This window comes from Bos grunniens, chromosome 27, assembly GCF_055505025.1.
Source record: "Bos grunniens cultivar Pamir isolate PY7600 chromosome 27, Bosgru_T2T1.0, whole genome shotgun sequence".
Lineage (NCBI taxonomy): Eukaryota > Metazoa > Chordata > Mammalia > Artiodactyla > Bovidae > Bos > Bos grunniens.
Window position 1 is genome coordinate 38,723,539 of NC_141191.1, and position 25,014 is coordinate 38,748,552.

The 25,014-nt window shown below is 45.9% G+C and overlaps 1 long non-coding RNA gene across 1 annotated transcript; it reads right to left on the minus strand.

Moving 5' to 3' along the window:
- Positions 1-11,943: 11,943 nt before the first annotated feature.
- LOC147343831 (uncharacterized) lies at positions 11,944-17,047 on the minus strand. Its single transcript, XR_015156239.1, has 3 exons — positions 16,747-17,047; positions 14,785-14,952; positions 11,944-13,597 (listed from the first exon to the last, which is right to left on the minus strand). It is a non-coding gene; the product is annotated as an uncharacterized LOC147343831 (long non-coding RNA).
- Positions 17,048-25,014: the final 7,967 nt, after the last annotated feature.

Sequence of the window (25,014 nt, forward strand, 5' to 3'; positions counted from 1 at the left end):
ACAGGAGGCAGGTGGGACGGAAGGGCACGTATCTGGAATATATCCGCCCACAGGCTCTCTGACTGCCTGTATTAGCATGGACACGGTCCAGAGGTCAGACTAACTAAGCTCCTGGTCATTCGTCTCCAGGCCGCTTTTCTCATCTGCTAATTGGGAATGAAATCCAGTCCTTCATAAAGGATACAGATGGGAACGGAGGTGGGGGCAGGGCAGGGCTGCCTGTATGTCCCCACCTGGCAGCTCCTGGATCTTTCTCAGACCATCCTGGGGCCACCCAGCTGTGTGGGCAGGGTGCGGGAGGATGGCCCAGGGGGTGGAGGGTTGGAGAGACTAACACGCACCGTTCTCTTCAGCACTCTGCACGTCCTAAACAGGAAGTGGTACCCAAGTGCCGAATTCCTAGAAGTGATTCAAAGTAAAGCAATAAACAAAAAATGCATCAGGTCCTATCCGGTGAGTATCCAGCCGGGGCTGGACAGAAAGCTAAACACAACTGTTGATGGATGCGCTCACGCCCTGCCATGCCGAAGGGACAGTGCGTTTTCATCGAGTCTAAACTTCCTGGGTTGCAACAGAGACGGTCTGAATTCCCAGGGAGAGTATAAACAGCCACGTCTTACACGACGCTCCACGGGTAGGCCCTTGACATGTGCCCTGGGAGGGGGAGGCTGGGATCGCGCCCATTTTGCAGATGAGGAAACAGAGGCTCCGAGAGCTGAATGTCACATGACTGCTGCTGCTGCTGCTGCTAAGTCGCTTCCGTTGTGTCCAACTCTGTGTGACCTCATAGACAGCAGCCCACCAGGCTCCCCCGTCCCTGGGATTCTCCAGGCAAGAATACTGGAGTGGGGTGCCATTTCCTTCTCCAATGCATGAAGGTGAAAACGGAAAGTGAAGTCGTTCAGTCATGTCTGACTCTTTGCGACCCCATGGACCACAGCCTACCAGGCTCCTCCGTCCATGGGATTTCCAGGCAAGAGTACTGGAGTGGGTGCCATCGCCTTCTCCAGGTCACATGACTAGTAAACGACAAGCCAGCATGTAGTCCAGCCTGACTCGAGTCCCTTGTGCAGCTACTCTGCAACTTAGCCCAGCAAAGACTCTTCCGGAAAGGGAATTGGGGAGGGGGCCTTGGGGCCTTGAGCTACCTGAAGCCCTGACAGAAGGCAGGACTCGGCTGTGTGCTGGGGAGGTCTGGCCCCTGCTTGGACTTCAGGACAGAGGGGATTTATTAACAAGGGAGCTGGTAAGCTGGCCTACTGGGTTGCAGGCCCTGGTTTCTGCTCACCATCTGTCCCCTTCTCTCTGCGTGATGGGGCCTCTAAGGTGGTGCTCCCTGTCTCCAGGGGACATGGACAGGGCAGTTCTCACAGCCCGTCACCACAGAACCAGCCTGGGGATCGGCCCAGCCTGGGTCGTGGGCCCGTCACTGTGGCCTGGGGAGTGGGCCCTGTGAGCAAAAGAAGCAGAGAGGGTGCAGGAAGATAGAAGCAGAGGGTGCAGGCCACCTCGGGGAACACACACCGTCTCCATCTCCCTGGGACCCTGGTACTGCAGTCCCATGCCCCAGAAGGGACGCCTGTATTCCCAAACCAAAGGGGGAACAAATCTGAGTTGCAGAATTACGGAGCTGGAAGCAGCCCCGGATTCCCTTGACTTAGCCCACGCGCTGCACTTCTGTGTCCCTGGACTAGCAGGGGCAGCACTGGGTCCCTGTGGCACCAGCACCGCCCAGGGCTCTCTCCAGGACACCACGAAATCCACCTCGCTGCTCCAAAGAAATGACTCAGACCAAGTCAAATACAACTACCCCGTGAAGGTGCTGCTCCTCTGGAGGAAGGCTCAGTTCTGACCCTCCAGGGAAAGAGGAACAGACAGCCGCTGGAAGCTTCCCGCCTAAAACCACCACCAGTTCACGACGCGCTGATGCTGTCTCCGGGCTTCCCTCTTTACAGAATCTGACTGTGGACTCCCCTCAGATGGAGGCAGGCGTGCACAGCGTCTGCCTGGCTTCCCCGCGGTCCACCTGTCCCGGGACTCTGTCTTGCAGTCCCAGGGTGTCCTTGGGGGCATCCTCAGAAGCACTGGCCGAGATGCAGCTTTTCGTCCTCCACAAAAGCTACTTTGGGTCACCATTTCATTCGGATATGCTTACTGGGGTCCCGGGGGCCTCATGGCAATCAAACAAATCCTGTGCCTGTATGTTCGAGCCCCTCAATGGGTCCCTACTCCACCTGGGGATGGGGAAGTCAGAGACATGGATTCTTCTGTTTATGTGCTCCTGATTCACCTCTCTGAGGTCAGCTGGAATTTTGCTACATGCTGGGCAGGGCCGGGTGACCCTCACCCTGCCCTCAGGGAGCTGGCAATTTAGAGAGAGGAGATGGGGATGTACCTGAGGTGTTCCTGGTAGATTTCTATGCAATGTGCCCCACAATCCAGGGCCATAGCATCCCCATGTTGATTGCACAGTCCCATCACAGCAGCACAAAGCAGCCACGTGCCAGCACGTGAGTGCAGCCGTGCTGTGATACAGCCGTATGCACCCAGCCGGTGGCAAGCTGGATACAGCCCATGGGCTGGCATTTGCCCCTCCTGCCCCCGAGGGTGGTGCCCGGGCTACAGGTGACCTCCTGGCATGGCCAGATTCAGAGGGGGCAGCCTGGCTGGAAAGGGAGACACACGGCCGAGCAAAGGCCCTGTGGTCAGCACCCCACAGGATGTTCAGGCTGCTACCAGCCAGTAATGTGGTTAGACTTGGGGGAACGGGAGTGGGAGGCTGGAGAAGCTGAGGGCAGCCTGAGGGGCTCTGTCCTCAGGGCCAAGGGGAAGAGGAAGAACGGGCTCGAGGCATCTGTGGTCAGCCCTCTTCCAGACGCTTTACATCCACAACCCCAGTTTCACTCTCCCAGAACCCAGTGAGGTCGGTATCATTATTTGGTTTATTTTTTGGTTGCACTGGGTCTTTGTTGCGTTGCACGGGTTTTCTCTTTGTAGCTTTGCACAGGTAAACTTGCATAGGCAAGCTTGCACTTTGCACGGGCAAGTGGGGGTTCCTCTCCTTGTGGTGCGTGAGCTTCTCATTTCGGTGGCTCCTCTGATTGCAGCTCTCGGACTCTAGGTGCACTGCCCCAGTACTGTGGCTCACAGGCTTAACTGTTCCATGACAGGCGGGATCTTTCCGGAGCAGGGATCAAACCCATGTGCCCTGCATGAGCAGGTGGACTCCTATTCACTGTGCCACCAGGGAAGTCCGAGGTCGGCACTATTAATCCCATTTTGTGATGGAACCCTTGTCCAAAGGTCACCGCCTGGCTGAATGGCCAGTGTGTTTGGCGCCAGACCCTGGCTGTCTCCCCGCTGCCCCTGGAAAACCCCAGCCCTGAGACTCCCCTCCCTCCCTCATCCCAGCACTGTGGCCTCCCCTGTCAGCGGGGAGAGAATGCCAGGATCTCTCAGAGTTGGAAGAAAGTCAAACCGTGGGTGATGCAGTGTGGCGGGGGTGCAGATCTTGAGAAGGGGCACTGACCCATCACCCCATTAGTCAGACTGGAGTCTCCCACATGGCTGGCGGGGAGCCAGGGGAGCCCCATGGGGAGGGCGTGCCTCTGTGGCTGCCGTTTCCTGCTCTGTGGCATTACCCTGGCCGGGGCCCACCTGGAGCCCATGCTAGGCAGCAGGCGTCACAGAGTCACAGAGGTCACAGAGTGAGAGGAATTCCAGAGATTCCGGCTCAGCGCCTCCCTGCCCAGCTCTGCCCTGGGTCCCGTCTTCACGGTAGCTTAGCTGCTGGATGCTCCAGTTCTTTGAGCCCAGGCTCTGATATCGAGAGTCATTTGCAGGAATTCTGTCTTCCATATTGGCCAGGCATTTGGTGGGTACTCAGCGGACCCTTGATGAATTAAGTAATAATTGACATCGAAGTGTATCATTTATCCAAATAGCTTTCAGTCCATTCTTCACATCATCTCCACACCAAGACCACAGAGGCCACTTGACAGAGGGTCGTCCTTGACACGGGTCTGGTTCCTGGTTATTCATGATGTGAACTTGGATTGGAGCCCCGGGCCCCTCCCTGGACCTGCTAAATCAGAACCTTTATTCTAACAAGATCCCTGGGTGATTCATATGCACATTGAAGTTTGAGAAACCCCAGGAATATGATTGTGCAACTGTACCCAGAAGTGGTCACTAATCCCATCTTGATTCTTGGTTTTTCTTTTTTTTGCCTGTGCTGGATCTTTATCTTTGCTGCGTGGGCTCATCTCTAGTTGTGAGCAGCAGTGGGTGGGCTTCTCATTGCGGTGGATCATCTTGTCGCGGAGCATGGGCTCTAGGCGCTTGGGTTCCATAGTTGCAGCTCCCAGGCTCTAGAGTGCAGGCTCAGCGGTCATGGTGCCCCAGCTTAGCTGCATGTGGGATCTTCCCAGACCAGGAATTGAACCTCTGTCTCCTGCATTCTCAGGGAGATTCTTTGCCACCAGGGAAGGCCCCCATTTCGATTCTTAAATCACCTCTAAAGAGATAGTTTTTATATATTCTGAATGCAGCTAGACGCTGAGTCCAGAAAAATGGTCACCCACCCCACCCCCCGGGGCTCTTCCGCTTCCCAGTCCTGTCAATTGCGTGCCCTGCCCCATCCCTGCTTCTGGTGGTAACAGTGGCTGACAGCGATAGAAGTTCAATAGGTAAGAAGGAAGTGAGAGCAGAGAAATTTTAAAGTGACACACTTGAGAGTCAGAGCCAAATACCTTAGCTCTGAATTCCCATCTTACATCTGTCTCATGTCCCATTTCTTCATTCCTTTGCCCAGCCTTTAGAGGGTGAGAGTGAGGGCAAGGTGACTTTTCCAAGGTCCTGTGGTTATTAAAGTGGTGAAGGGGCGTCCCTGGTGGCTCCGTGGTAAAGAATCCACCTGCGCAGTGCAGGAGATACGGGTTCGATTCTTGGTCCAGGAAGATTCCACATACCCCAGAGCAACTAAGCCCATGCACCACAACGGCTTGGCCTGTGCTCTAGAGCCTGGGAGCTGCAGCTACTGAAGCCTGCACGCCCTAGAGCCTGTGCGGTAGCAAGAGAAGTTACCGAAATGAGAAGCCCACACACAGCAACAAGGAGTAGCCCCTGTTTGTTGAAACTAGAAAAAAGCTGGCGCACAGCAACAGAGACACAATGCAACCAAAAATAAATAAATGCATTCATTTAAAAAATAAAATAAAGTGGTGAGGGAGGGAGCAAGGGGCTATGGATCCCCTGGGATCAGCATGGTCCCTGGAAAGATGATAGAAACCCCACTGCCCCCGGGTCCCCATCCCCAGGCCCGGCCCTCGATCCCCGATGCACAGAGACAGGTCTCTGCGTTGTTGTCTGGGCAGGCGCTGCCTTTCTCCACGGCCACTGACTGGGGCAGAGGAAACTATACCAACTTCAGAATCAACAGACTTGTTTTGAATCTTAGTTCCACAATCTGCAAGCAGCGTGGCTTTGGGCAAGATACATGCTCTCTGAGCCTTTTCTTCATTTGTAAACCAGGGGCAGGGTCCACGCTGTAGACCGGCTATGAGGCTGAGAGAGGGAATGTCCCCCAGGCCTGCACCCAACCTGGCACTTATTGAATGCCCCCAAATTAGCTGCTAGCATTTCTCAGAGAGTTGTTCCCTGTCAGCACCCAGCAATGCCTTCTCCATATGATCTCCTGGCTCCACAACATTCACTGGCTCCCTGCTACCCACAGCAGAATGTCCAGATCCCTTAGAAAAGGCCTCCCCCATTTAGTCCCCACCTCACCTTTCCAGCCTTGTGTCCTTCTTATTCTTTAAATGGAGGTATGCCAAGAAAAGGGCTTCCGACCACCAAGAAAAGTTGGTGCTTATGTTAAAGAACCAACCTGCCAATGCAAGAGACACAAGAGACACGGGTTCAATCCCTGGGTTGGGAAAGATCCCCTGGAGAAGGAAATGGCAAGCCACTCCAGTATTCTTGCCTGGAGAATCCCAAGGACAGAGGAACCGGGTGGGTTACAGTCCATAGGTTCACAAAGAGTCAGACACAACTAAAGTGACTTAGCATGCACACACATGTGCACATGCCAAGAAATCTGATTTTCTTATTTTTAACTTATACAAGTATTATTTCTTCTAAAATAAATAGTTTGGTTCAATAGTTGGTCAGGAGTGCTGGTTGATTATCAGAATTAAGCCACTTAAATTTATATCTTCTCATATGCCTACTACAAATTTTGGATGCTTTTATTTATTAACAAAGAATATTAACTATTTCAAAAGACCTGTGCCTTCTTTTTCTGTTAAGATAATCTTGAGGTTATGACTGTTATGAGTATATTTAAAGTTTAACCTAAATTCCATGTTCTATAGCTGACTATCTAGGTGAAGTTGGCCTTTCCCCCTGTTCTAATAGATCCTCTCACGATATTGCAACATAGTTGACTTCATTCTGTTCATTGTTTAAGAGTTGGTCATTTAGTTACGGGATTTTTGGACCCATAAAATTCTGTGTGTTTAGTTCTGGTTAATTTTTTATGCTGAAGATATAAGTGTTGATCTTGTCTCACTTTTACGATGACTTCAATGGTTTGCCATTTTCTTACAGCATTTGCTTAAAATCCCCAGTGTTGTTTCCCTTCTTTAAGTGAGCATGAATGCTTTAAGAAATGTGAAACATAGTTTAATTAAACTTGGGGAAGAACTAGGGTGAGCTCAGGGTAATCAGGTTCCCCCCAAGCCAACCCCAAGTCTGCTTAGGTTGAGCTACAGTTGATTCATCCAAGCACACCTTTCAGTCTGCTTACCATGTTCGTGCCCATCTCCTCCCTGCGTTCCAATAAAGTACAGCCTATTATGAATTAAGGATTTTTCATTGAGGTTGGGTATGATTGCTTCATAGATTGTTTTATTAATTTTTAAACCCTCTTTTGAGCTTCTCTGATGGCTCTGTGGTAAAGAATCCACCTGCAATGCAAGAGATGTAGGAGACATGGGTTTGATCCCTGGGTTGGGACGACCCCCCTGGAGGAGGAAATCGCAACCCGCTCCAATATTCTTGCTGGAAAATTCCATGGACAGAGGAGCCTAGTGGGCTACAATCCACGGGGTCACAAACAGCTGGACGTGACTGAAGTGACTTAGCACAGCATACAAACCCTCTTTTGGACTATTTAACCTTGGAGACATTCACAAATGACATACTCTCTAACCCAGAGAATGTAGCTCCTTTGTTCTTAACCCACATGCTGTCCCTTTTCCTGACAGTTTTATGTCTATCTTTGTGCTTCCTCTTCTACTCAGTCAAGGCTTTGCTGATCTCAAGGGTGAGGAAGCTGAGGTTTGTAGGAGAATATCAGTTATAGAACAGATTCTCAGAGAGATACGACCACCAAGTATTATATGACTTTTAAGGCATTACTACCAATCCCCTGGCAAAAAAAAAAATACCTTGTTTGTGTTAGTTTAGGATGAAGCTCCAATACTCAAGCCACTTGATACCAAGGGCTGATTCACTGGAGAAGACTCTGACACTGGGAAAGATTGAGGGCAAGAGGAGAAGGGGGCAACAGAGGATAAATGGTTGGATGGCATCACTGACTCAATGGACATGAGATTGAGCAAACTCCAGGGGATAGTGAAGGACAGGGAAGCCTGGCGTGCTGCAGTCCACAGGGTCGCAAAGAGTCAGACATGACTGAGCGATTGAATAACAAGGATGAAGCATGGTAAAGTACCTAATTCTTATCAGGATCTGGACTTATATATTTCTCTAAACATCACTTTCTAAAATTCAGCGATTTGCAGGACTTCCTTGGTGGTCTGGTGTCTAAAACCTCACGCTCCCAACGCAGGGGGCCTGGGTTCAATCCCTGACTGCAGCTAAAACCTGGCACAGTCAAATAAATACATATTAAAAATAAAATAAAAATCACCAATTTGCAACCTCACATATAATCATTCATTCAGTCAACGATCATCCACAGATGCTCAAACCATTAGGTGAGAGACTGTTCCATTCAGTTCAGTCGCTCAGTCATGGTTAGTGAACAGCATATGTTTATGGCACCACAGGTTCACTGTGAATGGCAAAGAGAAAATGTGCCTTTGCAGTGGGGTGGTCTGGTGGTCACCCCTTTGATCAGTGATCAAAATTAGCCGGGACTGACAGTGAGTGCCTCCTAGTGGGGTGCAAAGAGTAGCCAACACCCCCCACGAACGATGGTCCAAAATGTCTTCTCTTCACCTCCCAAGGCTGCAAACCTAATTTCTGGTTCAGAAAAAGGATACAGAGAAGGGAGGAAAAGTTCAGTGACAGGAACAGGCAAATTAGATAAATCTGGGCGAATCCAGACTGTGGGACATTCCAAAGATGACTGTCATACCGCCATTATAAAGTCAAGGTCACTGAGGGGGGAAAAAAAGGGTGGAGGATACTTCTGGACTGACTGAAGAGCATTAATGAGCAATTCCAAGGCAATGAAAGCTATAAAAACATTCTGAGCACAATTCAGGAAATTTGAATATGGATGCTCTTAAGGAAAGACTACCAGTTTTTTTAGGTGTTGTAATAGAACTGTGGTTAGGTAGGAGATTACCCTTGTTCTTAGAAGACTCTTGATGGAATATTCAGGGATGACCCATCCTCCTGTTGTGTAAGCAACTTAGTTTCAAATGACACAGCGAAGCATAAATATAAATGGTATAGCTGTACATCTATTGATCAGCCTCTCTACCCAGAGAGACAGAGAGATTGAGAGAAAAAGAGAGAGTACACGGATACGACAAAATGTTACCAGTTGTTTCATCTGGGTGGAAGGTATAAGGATTTTCACTGTACCATTCTTTCAACTTTTCTGTATATTGGAAACCTACCCCATCCCAACTGGGAAAAAGGGAAAAAATAAAGTATCTTCATTTTTATTTCAGCTGGAGCTCTATACAATTCAGTTGAATTTGTATTTCTTCTTCAAGGATTCAATTCTTCAGTGAATATTTCTTCTGAATATTTGTTGAAAAGATTGCTACTGAAGCTGAAGCTCTAATATTTTGGCCACCTGATGCGAAGAACTGACTCATTGGAAAAGACCCTGATGCTGGGAAAGATTGAAGGCAGGAGAAGGGGACAACAGAGGATGAGATGGTTGGATGGCATCACTGACTCAATGGACATGAGTTTGAGCAAGCTCCAGGAGATGGTGAAGGACAGGGAGATCTGGCGTGCTGCAGTCCATGGGGTCGCAAGGAGTTGGACATGACTGAGCAACTGAACTGATATTGATTCTTTCAACTTTTCTGTATGTTGGAAACCCACCCCACCTCAGTTGGAAAAAAGGGAAAAAATAAAGTATCTCCATTCTTATTTTAGCTGGAGCTCTCCACAGTTCAGTTGAATTTGAATTTTACTTTCCAATTCTTAGATGTGCTTTATGCTGGGAAATGCTGGTTTGGGTCAACTATATGAGCCCAATTGCTATGGTGAAATATGCCATTCTAAGGACAGCTTAGTCAAACCATCCTTTATTGTTTGATAACTTAAAACTATCTATTGATCATTTGGTTCCACGGGGATGTGGTCAAACAAGATGAGATGAGCTGCCTCACAGTGTTCTTGGCACTTCGGCCTTTCAGTTTTCTGAACTGGAGCCCCTGCCCCTCGGTTTGCTGGCACATGCAATTCTGCTGACCCCCAACAAGGAAGCCAGACCCCACCTTTGGATTTATGGGCCTCTGAAACCACCTGGGTGTTCTCGTTGCCCAGATATAATGTAAGCAAGATCCACTCAGCAAGCGTTATGTGCTGTGTCCATGTTGAAGCATAAGATCAGGTAATTTACATCCATGTCGAACCAAGGTGAAAATTCTATAGGCTACATTAATCACTTTAACGTTATCTATACCTAAAATTTAGTCTTATAATAAAGGGTTTTAGGGCTTCCTTGGTGGCTCAGGGGTGAAGAATCTGCCTGCCAATGCAGGTGACATGGTTTCCACCCCTGGTCTGGGAAGATCTCTCCATGGAGCGACTGGGTCAGTGCGCCATGACTACTGAGTCCATGCTCTAGAACCCCGGAGCTGCAACTCCTGAAGCCCATGTGCCCTAGAGCCTTGCTCCACAGCGAGAGAAAAGCCGGAGCAACTGCGAAGACCCAGCACGGCCAAAAAATTAATAAATAAATAGATAATTTTTAAAAATATAGGATAATAGCTATTGCTATTGTATATATTACTATTACTTTAGAGGTTCAAACAAGATGTTAAAAATAACAGGACTAAGTAATTCAGGAAGTTTTGCAGTGGCTTCCCTCATAGCTCAGTTGGTAAAGAATTCGCCTGCAATGCAGGAGACCCTGGTTCGATTCTTGGGTCGGGAAGACCTGCTGGAGAAGGGATAGGCTACCCATACCAGTATTCTTGGGCTTCCCTGGTGGCTCAGCTGGTAAAGAATCCACCTGCAATGCGGGAGACCTGGGTTCTACCCCTGGGTTGGGAAGATTCCCCTGGAGAAGGGAAAGGTTACCCACTCCAGTATTCTGGCCTGGAGAAGTCAATGGACTGGATAGTCCATGGGGTTGCAAAGAGTTGGACATGACTGAGTGACTTTCACTTTCACTTTCGTATTTATTTCTAGGTTATGCTTACCTACCTCATGTACCTTTGTGCCCATGTATGGATACTTAATACACATATTTTTGATAAAATATTTTGATAAAATATTTATTTTGTGTCTTATAAACATTAAGAAAATAGCATTCATAGACCGCCCGTTATAAACTCTTAGACTATATTTAGGTTTTTTCATCATATCTGGATTGTAGCATCTCTCTCATTTAACAAGATACCATGTGATCTGAGTGATGTCAAGCTGCAGCCTTACAATTTATAACCTTTTCTATGTGTATGTTACATTAAATGTTGCTGCTGCTGCTGCTGCTAAGTCGCTTCAGTCGTGTTCGACTCTGTGCGACCACATAGACAGCAGCCCACCAGGCTCCCCTGTCCCTGGGATTCTCCAGGCAAGAACACTGGAGTGGGTTGCCATTTCCTTCTCCAATGCATGAAAGTGAAAAGTGAAAGCGAAGTCGCTCAGTTGTGTCCAACTCTTAGCAACCCCATGGACTGCAGCCCACCAGGCTCCCCTGTCCATGGGATTCTCCAGGCAAGAGGACTGGAGTGGGGTGCCATTGCCTTCTCCACATTAAATGTTAGGGTTACATTAAAACAAAATAAGAGACACCCAACTGAAGAAATCATGGTTATGCATGACTATGGACCAGTTAGTCACGAGCTCACATCATGATGCCTTATCTAAGAGGAATGAAGGGCAATTTTAGATTGCATGACCTTGAAGGAGGGACCAGCCATATCTCAGCTTAGAAACTGCTTTGAACAACAGGTCTTCACAGGATCTTCACCAACAGGGTTGCTGGTTTCTCATGAGTTGGCTGATCAAGGAAAGAATGTAGAGATGATATAAATGGGATAAGGTTACAGACAGTATGTGATATGGAAAATGTAATGCACCTTGTCTTTTAACTATGCTAATGAACCGAGCAGTAGTGAAGTGTTAATATTCATTTCTGAATGAATGGTGGATGTGCGGTTGTCTATTGTTTTCTCTACTTTCCTGAAGGTGGAAATGTTTCACAATTTATAATTTTAAAAAGTATGAGAAAAAGCATTCAACTAAAGTGAGTCTTTAAAAAAGAAAAACTGGAAAAAACTAAAGTTGTTAAAGATGACACATTAAGAAGAAAGGATGAGACTAGGCTTCCTGCCTCACCAATATCTGTTCATCCTTAAAGCTTTGATGAATAGAATTATGAATCAAATTGCCTTATAAAAAAGCGTGTATTCCTTGTAATGGATTTTTAAATACATTGGCTTAATTCCAGTTGGCGTATTACTACTGTTAATAAGCAGAAAGTTGAAAAAGCAACAATTTTTCAAATGTTTCAAATAGACTTTATTTTAGAGCAGTTTTAAGTTCAAAGCAAAACTGAGCAGAATATGGGAAGTTTCCACGTACCCCAGCCACTTTCCACCATCAACAAGCACGTTTGTTACAACTGATGAACCGACATGGGTCCATTATTAGCGCTCAAAGCCTGTTGTTTACATTAGGGCTCTGTTGGCATTGTATAACACTTTCTACGGATTTGGAAAACTATAGCCACCAGTATAATATTGTACACAGTCATTTCACGGCCTGAAAACCTCTGTGTTCCCCTATTCACTCATTCCTCCCCCTAACCCCTGCCAACCACTAATCTTTTTACCATCTCCATAGATTTTCCTTTTCCAAAATGTTATGTAGTTGGAATTGTATAGTATGTGGCTTTTTTTTTTACATTGGCTTCTTCTGCTTAAGAATACACACATTTTAGGTTCCTGCTTGTCTTTTTATGACTTGATGGTGCATTTCTTTTTATTGCTGGATAAATTTCCAGGCTTGAATGTATCACAGGTGAATTATCCATCATCCACGGAAGGAGATCTCTGCTTCCCAATTTTGGCAATTCTGAATAAAGTTCCTATGAACATCCGTGTGCAGGGTTTTGTGTCGATATAAGTTTTCAGCTCATTTTGAGTAAATACTAAGGAGAATGGTTGTTGAGTCTAACGGTAAGAGAATGTTTTGTGTTGTAAGAATTTGCCAAACTGTCTTCTCAAGTAGCCGCACCGTTTTCCATCCCCACCAGCGATGAAGGAAATACGTCCTGATGCTCCAGACGCTCACCTGCATTTGATGTTGTCAGAGCTCTGTGTTTGGGCTGTTCTAACAGGTGTGCACTGGCGTCTCATGGTTGAAATGCGTAATTCCTTCATGACATAGGATGTAGAGCATCTTTCCTTACATGTTTGCCATCTGTTGTTGTTGTTCGGAGAAGGCAATGGCACCCCACTCCAGTGCTCTTGCCTGGAAAATCCCATGGATGGAGGAGCCTGGTGGGCTGCGGTCCATGGAGTCGAGAAGAGTTGGACGGGACTGAACGACTTCACTTTCACTTTTCACTTTCATGCACTGGAGAAGGAAATGGCAACCCACCCCAGTGTTCTTGCCTGGAGAATCCCAGGGATGGGGGAGACTGCTGGGCTGCGGTCTATGGGGTCGCACAGAGTCGGACACGACTGAAGCGACTTAGCAGCAGCAGCAGCAGCAGTTGTTGTTCAGTCGCTAAATTGTGTCCGACTCTTTGTGACCCCACGGACTACAGCACACCAGGCTTCCGTGTCCTTTACTATTTCCTGGAGTTTGCACAAACTCATGTCCTTTGAGTCGGTTATCTTCCTTTTAAACAAATTTAAGTACTCTCAATTGGTATTATTAATACTCTTAGCAGATCAAAGGTTGAAAAGCAACAATTTTTAAATCTAATGTTTTCACGGAACTTAGATTACCATCTGGTCTGATAAACACAGTGTTTTGTTTTGTTTACTCTAAGAGCCATTGGACTCAGATTAGTGTAAACAAATCCTGTTCCCGCTCTTGTCCTGGGATGAGGTAGGGCTGTTACTGGTGGAAAACTTCTGCTGTCGGAGGCTGTCGTGACCAGACCCAAATGGGGGTGATTTCTCAGGTCCTTTAAGTACGCCTAAAAAGGAGGCCAAGTCGGGTTGATTATAATAAGTAATGAAAGGCTTATGAAGTAGAGTTAAATGTAAGTTTTTCAAAACCTGATTGAAAGCTGAATTTTCAATACAATTGCAGAGAACTGTTTGGAGGGATACTGTGTCTATAATTGTTTGACTATATCATTAAGCAGTTAATAACATGACATGACTTCTGTGTTTTCTCACGCAATAAAAACTTTGAAAATAGAGCATGTCCCCAGTGGCCCAATGGCTAAGATTCCACCCTCCCAGTGCTGGGGGTGCAGGTTCAATCCCTGAGCAGGAAATCAGATCCTACATGACACAGGTAAGAGTTCCACCTTGAAACTAAAGATCCTGCAGGCCACAACTAGAAAAAAAAAATCCTGTGTGCCATAATTAAGACCCAATGCAGCCAAATAAATTTTTTTAAAAAAGCTTGAAAACACTGTAAGGCATAAGAATTACAGTGATCATAAATCAGGATAGATGTTTTGAGTAATTGATTAATTTTTGAGTAAAAAGTGCATTAATATTTGAAAATTTCAGAATTGGACAAGTTCTTAAAAGGCAGGAGGAATAAAGATTACTGAAATATAATCAAATTTAACATTTATGAAGAGCCTAAATATTTGCATTGCTGGTGAATGTGGATTTGAAATGGAAAGTCATCTGACCTGCATGAGCACGTGTGAAACTAAGAAAAGCAGTTAAAAAGGCACGTATTGGTCGCAGCACTATTTACAAGAGCCAGGACATAGAAACAACCTAAATGGCCATCAACAAAGGGATGGGCAAAGAAGACGTGCTACGTAGACGCAGTGCACTGCCATTCAGCCATTAGAAAAGAATGAACGAATGCCATCTGCAACAATATGGGCGGGCCTAGAGTCTGTCATGCAGAGTGAAGTAAGTCAGAAAGAGAAAAGCAAATATCACATATTAAGGAATATAAGTGGAAAAACTGGTATAGGTGATCTTATTTACAAAGCAGAAATAGAGACACAGACATGGAGAACAAATATATGGATACCAAGGGGGTAAAGGGGGGTGAGATGAATGGGGAGACTGGGGTTGATGTATACACACTGCAATGTAGAAAGTAGATAACTGATGAGAACCTACAGTATAGCCCAGGCGACCTAAGTAGGAAGGAAATCCAAAAAAGGGGGGATGTATGTATACATACGGGTTTCCCAGGTGGCTCCAGTAGTTAAGAATTCGACTGCCAGTGCAGGAGACATAAGAGACACGGGTTCAGTTCCTGGGTTTTCAGGAAGATCCCCTGGAGGAGGGCATGGCAACCCCCTCCAGTATTCTTGCCTGGAGAATCCCATGGACAGAGGAGCCTGGAGGGCTACAGTCCATAAGGTTGCACAGAGTCAGACATGACTGAAGTGACTTAGCACGCATGCACGTGTATGTAGAGCTGACTCACTTTGCTACATAAGAGAAACTAACAGAACATTGTAAAGCAACTACACTCCAGTAAAAATTAAAAAAAAAATGGCATATGGAAGAGCTATTTGAATATTGATATATCTTGTGCAAACGTGTGAATAACACAGGAAAAGTGACCATCAGGTTTATTATTGCTAAAGTTTTAATATATTAGTAATTTTTAATTTGGAAGATTACCAAGTTTTTGGCTTCTGAAACAAACAAAAAAATCATCTAAAATCTTTTTATGAAACACTGTTATATAAAGTAACAAAAATTAGACATTCTTAAAATTTTTCTTAGTAAATGAGAGATTCTCCATGTAGAATCACAATTCAAGGTTTAATTTAAATTGTATTTATAGTACTTGAACCCAAGAACAATTATAGGATTAAGTTATAAGAGTAAAAGAGAGATTACAGATAAATTTATGTGGGCATGTTAATATACAAAAGATAGTTTAGTGCAGTTAAAATGATAAATACATATGCTACATTATATTATAATGACTGCATACTTAGAAAGCACTATTACTGAATCTGGAGTGATCCATAAAACAGTAATGCTTGATTAAAAGAAAGAATCATTAGTTACAGGTTTTCCCCCAATTAGATAAATAAATGGGGGAAAGTTAGACTTGTTAAGTTAGCTTACAGTAATGTTTATGATCCTCACACAAATAAATAGCACTCTATGAATTTCCTTGTGATTTGAATTACCAATTAAATAATATAGCTGTTAAATCATGAGCGATTATAAGAGGTTCTGCCCCTATAAACCTTCATATGCTTGAATTAGTGCTGCTGTTATTGCTGCTGATTCAGAGGCCATTTGTGATTTTTTTAAAAAGTCTTCTTAAAAATATATCCCCAAAGGGCAGGATTTTAATTTTTAACGGGTAGGTTCTGCCACTCTGGGAAGGTAGAATGAACAGGTTTTCTGTATTCTTCCTGCTAAATACAACTGGAAACCCTGGACATTACACATAAAACACACTTAAGAAGCATCTGGAAGGTGGAGAGAAGGCAGACGGTCTGGGAGGCCTCAAGTCCCAGGCAGTGGCGGTGAGTTCTCTGGGTTTTCTTTTGCCTCGTCTATTTCCCAGACTTGAAGCTGGAGGAGGGAGCCACCTGGAAACACCAGTAGGTGCCACCCAAAAGAATAAAACAAAACAAAACCCTCAAGGAAAGCCTGCTCCTACTACCAAAGGAGCAGGGGAAAGGCAGCCTATCTCCTAAATGAGACAGACAGCTTAAAGACAGTACTCTACCCTAGCCAGACAGCACAGAAAAGCTGTGGACCCACAGTCACTCACACCAGCCATGGCTGAGGCGGTGCTTGGACCTCCACCCTCCCCTGGCTGGAACCGGAGGCCCCTGCCTCCCTCCTGGGGGCTGTCAGAGGAGCAGAGAGAAGAACCAAAACTTTCTCCATTGCCCAGCGTTGACAAGGTCACCCCCATGATGTGTGTCATGGAGAGCACATGGGGAGCTGGAACCTCCACCCACCCCCCAAGCAGTAATGACCCCACCCTTAGGGATCAACGCTGGCAAAGTGAGGAAACTGGACTCCTCCCCTCCTGGCTGTAGCTTGCATCCCTGGTGGCTCAGACGGTAAAGTGTCGTCCTGCAACGCGGGAGACCTGGGTTCGATCCCTGAGTTGGGAAGATCCCCTAGAGAAGGAAATGGCAACCCACTCCAGTATTCTTACCTGGAAAATCCCATGGATGGAGGAGCCTAGTAGGCTACAGTCCATGGGGTCACAGGCATCGGACACGACTGAGTGACTTCACTTTCACTTTCCTCCTGGCTGTACTGAGACAACGCTGTTGGCTGTCTTGGCCCCCCATCCAGCTGTGCTAACCAAACTATAGAGACAGAGTCTGGAGGAAATAGACCTGTGCTAACCAAACTATAGAGACAGAGTCTGGAGGAAATAGAACAATGGCTTCACCTTTGCCTGGCAGAGGGGAATCCACCGTAGGCTAACGCCTCAAGAACTATGGCCCCTCCCCCCCCCCCCGCCCCCGTCTCTGGGGAATAGGGAGAGGTTTTATATTTCAATAAAGGTCTTGCATTTTTTTTGTCTTTGCAAGGTTTCAAAACTGCCAGAACTGGTTTCAGGCAATGTAGCAACCGGGTCCGTTAACCCTAAAGTTATTGCCTGTGACCTTCTTTCAGAAATGCAGAAACCTACAAGAGAGCGTAGGGACAGAAGACTGCCAGGTACAGAGTACAATTCTCATGGGTCTGAGAGTAATTCTAATAGCTTTGTGAAGGACACGTCCTGCTTACAAGTGTAAGTTGGTACACTTAAACTTTTCGTGTTTGTTGGAAGTAACAGGCAAAGAATAACCAGGGTTGTTAAACACTTGCCGGCCTGTTTGGCTGGTATGTGCCAAAGGCTGTTCATTCATTTCTGCTGCCCACACCTGCCCCTCCAGAGCGGGGTCAGAGGCAGCTCATTAAAACACAAGATTTGAAAAAGATCCAGAACCTCCTAACATGATACCCCAAATCACTCCTTATGCCAAGAACCAGGAAGGTCTCAAACAGTCAATATATTGAGTAAAAAAATGACCATCTATAGGTGTCAAGATGGAGTTGACAGAGATGTCAGAATTATGTGATGATGATTTTAGAGCCCCTGTCATAAAAATGCTTCAGTGAATGATTACAAACACACTCGAAACAAATGAAAAAAAGAAATAGAAAGTTAATATGGAAATCTAACCTCGTGTGCTTATAAGTGATGTTGGTAAAAGCCCTGCTGTTAATACTGGAGGGGAAGAGAGGGAGCCCGGGAGGCAGTGGAGGTCGTGGGATTCCAGCTCAGATCGCTCCGTGGTGTACTTACATCTCAGTGGACAGGCCTGCTAATATGACAAACCAAGAGCATCTGTTTAAAGTAGGGGCAGTTTGGGGACTTCTCTGGTGATCTTTTCCTGGTGGCTCATATGGTAAAGAATCAGCTTGCAATGCAGCAAGTTTGATTGCTGGGTCAGCAAGATCCCTCGGAGTAGGGACATGCAACCACTCCAGTATTCTTGTCTGGAGAATCCTATGGACAGAGGAGCCTAGCGGGCTACAGTCCGTGGGATTGTAAAGAGTCAGACCCGACTAATTGATTAGCACTAAGCCTGGTGATCTAGTGGTTAAGACTCCACACTTGCACTGCAGTGAATGTGGGCTGGGTTCCTGGTCAGGGAACTGAGATCCTGTGTGATACATGGTATGGCCAAAATTTTTAATTTTTAAAATTAAAGTAGGGGCAGTTTAGAGTATCAACCCTGAGGTTGGGATAAACATTTCTAATATTTTGAATAGAACCAATATTGCAAGTGTTAGAAGCTGTTATCGACAAGACTCATCTGACAGCGGCACTCGGCACCAAAAATACTAGAAGAATCGGAGAGTTTCAGGAAGGCAGTCAGTCCTGGCAAGAACCCCAGCAGGCAAGCTCCATGGTGGACTGCTGTTCAGAGCATTAAAATAAGAATAAACAATCCTGATCTTTTGGTTAATCATTTCAAGAGCGTCTGTAGTTGGACACATAATATTTGAGCTTTTAGACTTACATGCGGTCTCGAATTTTGCTTATACTTGAGAACTTCGACTATAAATAGAAACTTAGCTGAGCTCTGATGGTGCAGGACACCAAAGGCTTCCAGCTTTATTAGCAGTAACTCCACGAGGGGGATACAGATATGTTTTCAAGGCTGGACACCCTCTTGTCTATATAAACTCCAAAACAGGTTTCCTATTATTTGGGGGGATAACTACTTGCAGTAATCATAATTTGGTTCCACCTGTGATACATGAAGACGTTTCATTAAAAGTATCATTTTATTTGGGCATTTGTCCTGCGTGGGGGTTTCCCAACAAAAATGTGGAAATCCAGGCCACCATGTGTATCATATCTGTGGGGTCATTTTATTTGAATGGATTATTTAATTAAACCTTCACATTTTTCTAGTTTGATCCCTAATTTGGGCAAGAAGCTAGTAAAAACAGAGTCCATTCTGTTTCCTGCTTAGAACACAAGGGTGTCTGTGTCCTTGCCCGTCCCAGTGCTCTGGCTGCTGGACACGTGACTGGACAGGCTGTGCCTCTAACACACGCGGCTCTGCAGATGATGTTTTGAGCAAGCAGGCCTGATTTAAGTGTGCCAAGTTCCTTTTGCTTCTCTTAATCTTCTTTACCTCACTCCCGTGTTGAAATAGCAATGATTGGAGAAGTCATTCACAGCTAATTATATGTGTGAAGTTGTCATCTATCAGTGGATTATCCAGCAACACTGGGCTGCTCCTGTAATTGGTCCAAGAACTGGAAGGCAGGAAACACCATGGAACTCTTTCCTAGGTTGTATCAGGCTGGACTGCGCATCAATTCTGTCCCTGTGCTCCATTTAAAAAAAAATATTTTTTAAAATAAATAAAATAATTTAAATAAATAATATATATTTTATTTATATTATTTATTTGGCTGCACCCCATACTTATTGCAGCATGAGAACTCTTAGTTGCATTATATGAACTCTGAGCTGTGGCATGTGCTGGTCTGCTCAGTCATGGCCGACTCTTTGCAACCCCGTGGACTGTAGCCTGCCAGTCCTCTGTCCATGGACTTTTCCAGACAAGGATACTGGAGTAGGTTGCCATTTCCTTCCCCAAGTTGTGGCATGGGGGGTCTAATTCCCTGAACAGGGATTGAAGCCAGGCCCCCTGCATTGGGAGTTGGAGACAGTCACTGGACCGCCAGGGAAGTCCCTCTGAGCTCTATTATTATTATTATTACCACATTGAGGAATGTCTTTTACTGCATTTGAGACTCTGACTTGAGAATGTGTTGTTGCCAAAATGATTTATCTCAGAATTCCAAGATAATAATAATTTATATTTCTATACGACTTCAAAGCAGAGTTTGTATGCATTGATATTTCTCAGGTCATCCTCGTGCTAACCTGGTGAAGGAGAGAGCATTCTTGACTTTATCAGTTATGTCAGGCCTCAGCTGTGAGGCCCTGTCCTGAGCCTCCAGGCTCAGGGAGGCAGCGAAGACGGGACTGGCTGCTCACAGACCACACTCCTGCGGCAAAAGCAAGCCGATTTTGCATGTCATTCTGCTTTCAAAGACCATGCCCTTGCTTTTCCTGGCCAAGGGCGAAGTGTTGGAGGATTGCTGTTTCCCCAGCTGGCTGCTTGTTTGTAGAGAAAGTGAAAGTCACTCAGTCGTGTCTATTTGCGACCCCATGGACTCAACAGTCCATGGAATTCTCCAGGCCAGAACACTGGAGTGGGTAGCTTTTCCCTTCTCTAGGAGATCTTCCTGACCCAGATATCGAACCCAGGTCTCCCACATTGCAGGCGGATTCTTTACCAGCTGAACTATAAGGCAAGCCCAAGCACACTGGAGTGGGTAGCCTATCCCTTCTCCAGGGGATCTTCCCAACCCAGGAATGAAACCGGAGTCTCTTGCGTTGCGGGCGGGTTCTTTACCAACCAAGCCATAAAGGAAGCCCCATGGTTGTAGGGAAGTGGTTCTCAAACTGGTGGGCTTAGGAACCGTCTGAGCTCATCCAAGGCGGGTTCCTGGGCTCCTTTCCTAGAGTCCGATTCCATAGGTTGCGTGTGAGGCCTAGGAATTTGAACTTTTAAGAAACTGATGGTCTCTGAGGCACACTTTTGAGCAACAGTGTAGATCCTTCCTACACTGGAGGAGAACTAGCGTGAATTTTTTGTATAAAAACCTTTTTATTCTGCATTGGGTTATAGCCAATTAACAATGTTGGGATAATTTTAGGTGGAAGAGTGAAAGGACTCAGCCATACATATACGTGTATCTCTTCTCCAAACTCCCCTCCCATCCAGGCTGCCCCGTAACACTGAACAGAGTTCTCTATGCCATATAGTAGGTCCTTGTTGGTTCTCCATTTTAATTATAGCTGTGTGAACACATCCGTCTCAAGCTTCCTCTCTATTTCTGTCCCCTGGCAACCCTAAGTTTGCTTTCTAAGTCTGTGAGTCTGTTTCTGTTTCGTAAGAAAGTTCATCTGATGAATTTTTAAACATGTTTTTAATTGCGGTAAATACACATTTATATAAAATTTACCATCTTAACCATTTTTAAGAGGTATAATATTCACATTATTACGCAACCATCACCAACATACATCTCCAAATCTCTTGCCATCTTGCGAAACTGAAACTCTATACCCATTAAACATTACTAACAATGTTAAACAATAACTCCCCATTCCCTCCCCCAGTCTCCGGTAACTGCTAGCCTACTTTCAGTGGCTATGAGTTTGACTATCTAGGTACGTCATATAAGTGGAATCATACATTGTCTTTTTCATGATTGGCATATTTCACTTGGCTTAGTGTTCTCAAGGTGCATCCACGCTGTGGCATCTGTCAGAATCTCCAGCCTTTTAAGGAATGAATAGTATTGCATCGTGTGTAGACCACATTTTGTTCACCCATCAATGGACAATGGGGGTGCTTCCAACTTCCAGCTATTGTAAATAATGAGACCTCTTCAAGTCCCTGCTTTCAATGATTCTGGGTTTGTACCCAGAAGTGGGATTGCTGAATCATATGGGAGCTCTACTTTTAATTTTTTGAGAAACTCCGTACTGTTTTTCACAGCGGGTCCATCATTTTACAGTCTCATCAACAGTGTACAAGCGGACTCATTTTCTTACATCCTCTCCACCTGTTGTTTTCTGGTTTTGTTTGCTGGTATCCTAATGGATGTGAGGTGGTATCTCATTGTGGGTATGATTTGAATTTCCCTAATAATGTTGAGCATATTTTCATGTGCTTCTACGTCACTTGTGTATCTTCTTTGGAGACAAAGGATTTCTTCAAAACCCTCTGCTCATAAGGGTTTTGTTGATGAGTTGTAAGAGTTATCCATATATTCTGGATTAGATAGATGTTACAAATATTTTCTTCCATGCCATGAGTTGTCTTTGCATTCTATTGATTATGTCTTTTGATGCACAGAATTTTAACTCTTTGAGGTCAAATTTGCCTGTTTTTTATTGTTGCTGCTTGTTTTGCTTATGTCATAACCAAATCCAAAGTTGTGAACCTTTTCCTCTATGCTTTCTTCCAAGAGTTTTAATGACCAGGTAAAAACTGTTACAGCTTGGCTGGAAAGTTCTGCTTCATCTGCCTTATTCACCAGACATTGTGCCTTCAGATGTCCATTTGTTTGGGTCCTTATAAAATTCTCTTAATGGAAAAAATTTCTGTTCCCTGAGAGACTTTAAAAGGCATCTGGAACAGTACTTTGCTCAAGAAGGTAAAAAGTTTTGGGAAGATGGAATTCTGAAGTTGCCTAAAAAATGGCAGAAGGTAGTGGAGAATCCCAGGGATGGGGGACCCTGGTGGGCTGCCGTCTATGGGGTCGTACAGAGTCGGACATGACTGAAGCGACTTAGCAGCAGCAGCAGCAGTGGAACAAAACAGTGGATACATTGTTCAATAAAGCTCTTGGCGAAAGTGAAAAATGTGTCTTTTATTTTTATTTAAAAACTAAAAGAACTTTTGACCAATCCAAAACACCTCCACTAACAGGGTGCACGAGGGTGCCCTCCCCTCCACATCCTTACCCTCCCCCTCATGCCTGTTCTAACAGGTGTGAGGTGATGTCTCACATGGTTTTGACTTACATTTCCCTGCTGATTAGTGATGCTGGGCATGCTTCCATGTATCTGTTGGCTGTGCCATACACCTTTGGGAAAATGTCTATTTAGGTTCCCTGCCCATTTTAATTGGATTACTTGGGGTTTATTCTTGCTCTATGACCCGTTTTTAGTTCATGTTTGTAGCATACGGCATAAATTAAGGGTCCGGGTTCCTTCATTTTCATGTGGATATCCAATTTTCCCAGCGCTTTTTGTTGAAAAGTCTGTCCTTTCTCTAGACAGGCTTTTGAATCAGTGAGACCTGGGTTCAGGTACTGGATTCAGAGACTGATTCCCCCACTGACTAGTCCAGAGATACACGGGGAACCCTCAGGAAATGCAAATGGACTTTCCCTCTGAAGGGAAGTCAGAGGGATACCAAGGCTGTGGTTTGCCTGTTGGCTGTGCCAAGGTCTGTGTGTCCTTCCCCAGACAGACGGCACATCTGGAATAAGGGGGACCATTTGGAAAGCTCTAGCCTAAAGGGGCTTTTAGGCCCTTTGTTTAGAAATCACACTGATAATGCTTCTGTACAAGTTAGGGTCACCCCCCTTTCCAATCAGTACCCCCAAGAAAAGTGGGAGCATTGCGATTGGTCGATGCTATGGGTCTACTCTTTCTGACTTAAGGAGGACAACCAAACAGGTCCGGACACGTTACCCCCCCGCCCCCACCAGTATCGCAGATGGACTGTGCTCACAATGGCCCAGCCACGGGTCACTAGCCATCTGTCACAGCACCCAGGGAGCCGCCTGGCTCTGCGTGGAGAAGTCTTTGGCTGGTTGAGAATGATATGGGCAGGTAGAGAGCTGTGAGGGCTTCGTCTGGACCCCACGGGGCACCCATGTGACAACAAAGTAAATGAAGACTGACCCCATGTGTCTAGGGGCCCATTGTTGTTTAGTTGCTAAGTTACATCTGACTCTTTGTGACCCCATGGACTGTAGCCAGCCAGGCTCTTCTGTCCATGGGATTCTCCAGGCAAGAATACTGGACTGGGTTGCCATGCCTTCCTCCAGGGGATCTTCCTGGCTCAGGGATCAAACCTGCGTCTCCTGCATTGCAAGGGCATGCTTTACCACTAAAGCCCTCTAGGAGCTCCTAATTACATCTTATCGTGATCACAGGAGAGGGAGGGACCCTCAGGCTCAGAGGAGAAAGGTAGCCCTGAACCCACCAGACACCAGATCCATCATCTGGAGAAGCCTGTAAAACACAAACACTTTGGAGAGCCAGTTGGCAATAACTGACACAGACCTATTTCCTTTTCTTTCATTTTATTTATTTATTGGCATCTGGTCCCATCACTTCATGGCAAATAGATATGAAAACAGTGGAAACAGTGACTGACTATTTTTGGGGCTCCAAAATCACTGCAGATGGTGATTGCAGCCATGAAATTAAAAGACGCTTACTCCTTGGAAGGAAAGTTATGACCAACCTAGATAGCATATTGAAAAGCAGAGATATTACTTTGTCAACAGAGGTCCATTTAGTCAAGGCTATGGTTTTTCCAGTAGTCATGTATGGATGTGAGAGTTGGACTATAAAGAAAGCTGAGTGCCAAAGAATTGATGCTTTTGAACTGTGGTGTTGGAGAAGACTCTTGAGAGTCCCTTGGACTGCAAGGAGATCCAACCAGTCCATCCTAAAGGAGATCAGTCCTGGATGTTCATTGGAAGGACTGATGTTAAAGCTGAAACTCCAATATTTTGGCCACCTGATGCGAAGAGCTGACTCATTGGAAAAGACCCTAATGTTGGGAAAGATTGAAGGCAGGAGGAGAAGGGGATGACAGAGGATGAGATGGTTTGATGGCATCACAGACTCAATGGACATGAGTTTGGGTAAACTCCAGGAGTTGGTGATGGACAGGGAGGCCTCGCGTGCTTCGGTTCATGGGATCGCAAAGAGTCGGACACGACTGAGTGACTGAACTGAACTGAACTATTGACCTGTGGCCGCACTGGGTCTTCGCTGCTTTTGCGTGGGCTTTCTCTAGTGGCAGTGAGTGGGGGCTGCTCTCTCTCTAGCTGTGGTGTGCGAGCTTCTCATTGTAGCGGCTTCTCTTGCTGTGGAGCCCTGGCTCCACAGGGTGCAGGGCAGTGTGGCGGGCTCAGTATCTGCAGCCTGGGGCTCCACAGCTCAGGCTCAGCAGTTGTGGCTCACAGGCTTAGTTGCTCCGCAGCATGTGGCATCTTCCCACTCCAGGGATTGAACCCAAGTCCCCTGCCTTGGCAGGTGGATTCTCACCCACTGGGAAGTCCCCAGACATGTTTTCAA